This window comes from Panthera uncia, chromosome F2 (assembly GCF_023721935.1).
Source record: "Panthera uncia isolate 11264 chromosome F2, Puncia_PCG_1.0, whole genome shotgun sequence".
Taxonomy (NCBI): Eukaryota; Metazoa; Chordata; class Mammalia; order Carnivora; family Felidae; genus Panthera; species Panthera uncia.
The window spans coordinates 13,137,859-13,141,463 of NC_064812.1; positions in this window are offsets into that span (position 1 = coordinate 13,137,859).

The window sequence follows — 3,605 nt, forward strand, 5'->3', positions numbered from 1 at the left end:
TTCCCGCTTGCTTTCCGGGGTTTTATTTACTTATTTTGTCATGCTCTTTTCTGCTAGGGTAAGGGGAGTCCGGACTGGGGTCGGGGTATCAACTGATGACCAAGGCAATCTCAGAACAGCGTCATTGTTATATCCCAGGGGTGAAGTGGCGGCCTGAATGCCCTTTCCTGGATTTGAAAAACACCGGGCTACCTGGTCCTTGAGAGGATTCAGAAAGTAACTGTATTTTGCTGTCGCTGACTCAGGGAATTAGGCTGACAGACACTGGGGACTCTCAAAGCTTGCTCGTGTCTGCACGTATCTATGGGAACAAGCCCAGTAAGATCTTCTAGAAGGCCAGGCTTGCAGAGAGCCCAGTGTAAACAGAATATTCCAAGGTTTTAAAAAAAATGTTTATTTTAGTTACTGTGAGAGAGAGCGAGCGAGTGAGCAGGGGAGGACTGGGAAGAGAGAGCGAGCGAGAGAGAGAGAATCCCGGCAGGCTCCGCACCGTGAGCGTGATGCGGGCTCCAACTCACGAACCGTGAGATCACGACCTGAGCTGAAATCAGGAGCCAGAAGTTTAACCGACTGAGCCACCAAGGCGCCCCAGAAGATTCCAGGTTTACAGAAGACCCGAGTGTCAAGACGTATGAGACCTAAGACTCTCCCCTGTCCCTTTCATTTCCTTTCTGTGTGTGTCTGTCTGTCCCTCGCTGCACTGCAGGCTGGTCTGCAGGCAGGGACCAGACCCCCTCCCAGCACCTGCTACGGTGCCCGGCACACAGGCGTTGCAAGCACATTAACAACCTAAAAAGTGCTGAACATAACGTGGCTTTTGTACACATTTCCTTGTGGCTTGTGGCCCGTGTGTTCGCTTCCTACTGGTGTGACCTTCACTATTTATTTTGCCTCCCTGCGTCTCAATTTCCTACCGTGGTGAAGGGGAAATGAGCGGATACAGAACTCAGAACGGTGCGTCGCACGTGGTTAAGGATTCCACTAGTGTTTACCCTTCCTGATATCATCAGCACACTGTGCCTGGTACCCCAGCCTTCAAACCATTCTCTGCACGTAGTGGGAGCTCTGGGGTCAGGAGGCCCCGATTTGAATCCTGGCTCCTCCAGTGTGCCTTGGGGAAGTTATCGCAGCACTGTGAGCCTCGATGTCTACATCTGTGAAGCGGGGACAAAGTTTCTAGCCTATAGGGTGCTGGAGATCAGCAAGTAAAGGCCCTGGTGCAGAGCGGACGCAGAGTAGGTGCTCAGGGCCTTGGCACCCGCAGGGGTGGTGATTAAGCTGTGGGAGCCTGTGGCACAATCCCAGCGACGCAAGTGAGAAATGGGCGGCAAAGAGCCTCGCGACTAGTTTTAGGGCCGTCGTCTTCCAGGAGAGCCGGACTTCCTTCCCGCACCGAGCACTGTGCCCTGCGCCTCGCCCTCCACCCTTTCCCACCAGAATCTTCGCGGCCCTCAGAAAAGGGCCTTCCTCCCAGGCTTCTGTGCCCTTTGGACATTTCGATTCTTGAGGTGGCGAGGCCTGGTGCCATAACCTTCCCAGCCAAGGGGACGGGGAACGTCTCCTCCCTTTTTCTCCCGTGCCCCCTCCCTCCCCCAAGCCACCCAAGCTGCAGAGCCCAACCCTGCCCGTGTGCTTGGCTAGCCTTGACACTTTATGAGGGCGACAGTCCCGTGTGGCCGAGCGGCTGGCCCTCCCCGGGTTTGAATAAAAAACCACAAGCCATAATACACATAAAATCCTAATGTGCCTTCAGAATTACCTCATCTTTTATTTAGAGGTTATTCCGCCCTTGTCCTCCTTTATCGCTCTTTATGTGACCAAAGTGGGTGAGCGGCACGAATGAGGCCATCGCGGCTGCCGGGCGGAGGGAGTGTTTACGGCCTGACTTCGGGGAGGCAGCGAGGCCCCGGGGGCCCCTTTGTTTTGGCCCCCCCCCCCCCCCCCCACACACACTGCCTTCCCCAACGCCAGCCTTTCCCACGTGGAGGCTGCTGCTTCTCTCCCAGGTCTGTTTTTGCATCGTCCTTCCCAATGTGAATTTTGTTGTTTTCCTAAGTGACGGGGAGGCGCCTTTCTGAGAAGCTGGGATTTCTGAGTGGGTTGCAAAGGCCACCCTGGCTGAGGCTGGGGCTCTCACTCGCTCAGGGCCAAGGCTTCAGCTTGGCATTTCCCGGGAAGGTCCTTGTTCTCTGAGCTCAGGATCCTTGACATTTAAAGGCCAAGAGGAGCCACGATTTATTCTTAAACTCAATTTGGAGAAGGGGATGGGGAGACCAGAAAGACGGCTTTTTGCAGGCCAACATCGCTGCTCTCAGACGTTAGTATACATAAGAATCCCGGGAGGGCTCACTGAGCCACAGAGTCCTGGACCCCCATCCTCAGAGGTTCGCAATCTGTACGTCGGGGGGAAGGCCTGCAATTCTGCACTTGCAGCAAATTCCTGGATGGTGTTGACACTGCGGGGGCTTGGGCCCCACCTTGAGAATCACTGGGGTAGAGAAATCAATGAATTAAGGTGAAGGTGTGTGTGTGTGTGTGTGTGTGTGTATGAGAGAGAGAGAGAGAGAGGCAGAGAGACACCAGGGACAGGACTCTCTCTCTCTCTCACTCCCTCTCTCTCTCTCTCTGTCACACACACACACACACACACACACACACACACACTCACGCACAAGCAGTGACTTCCCTCTCAGAAGGAAAGCTTCCTACCCAGGGTGAAGATGGGCTCAAATTACAGCAAATCGGACTCTAGATTTTAAAACTGGGAGGCCCTGGAATACAAGGTTGCTACCGCTCAAAGAGTCTCCCTCTGCAGAGATTTCAAAGGGCCAGAGGTTCTCAGACTTTGGAAATGCCTTTAGCCTGGTCCTGCCGGGAAGGAAACCGTGTCCTCCATGTTTCACGAGCCTTTGAAATTAAAAAGGTCTCCAAGGACATAACGGCCGCTGCCCTTCCGTATGGCACAGTGGTTCCAAACCCAGAGCCTGGGGTCAGACCCGTGAGGGTTCACCTTCGCCATCTTGGGAGAATCAGAAAACCTCTCTGATCTTCGGTTTCTTCGACTGGAGAATGACTAAGAATTAGAACTATCCTCAGAGGGTGTTGTAAGGATTAGGTGAAAGAATGCATGTAAAATCTCCCTGCTTTGTGCCCGGGACACTGTCAGTCTCAACGAAGTGTTACTGTTATTACCTACTGTGAACATGTTCTCCTCTTTTCTGAGCACCTTTTAGTTCTCCCTAAGATTCGATGAGCATCTATGGAATATTTACTATGTGCTAAGCTTTCTTAGGCTCATTATCTTATGTGATCACCCGGATTTGTTGAAATAGGTGCACCATGCTATTTTGCTGATGAAGAAACAGGTACTGAGGCGCCTGGGTGGCTCAGTCGGTCAAGCCTTGGACTTTGGCTCAGGTCATGATCTCACAGTTCGTGAGTTCTATCCCTGCATGGGGCTGTGTGCTGACAGTGCAGAGCCTGCTTGAGATTCTCTCTCTTTCCCTCTCTCTCTGCCCCTTCTGCATACACGCTCTCTCTCTAAGAAAGCAAAAAAAAAAAAAAAAAAACAAACCCAACACACACGCACACACACACATACACAC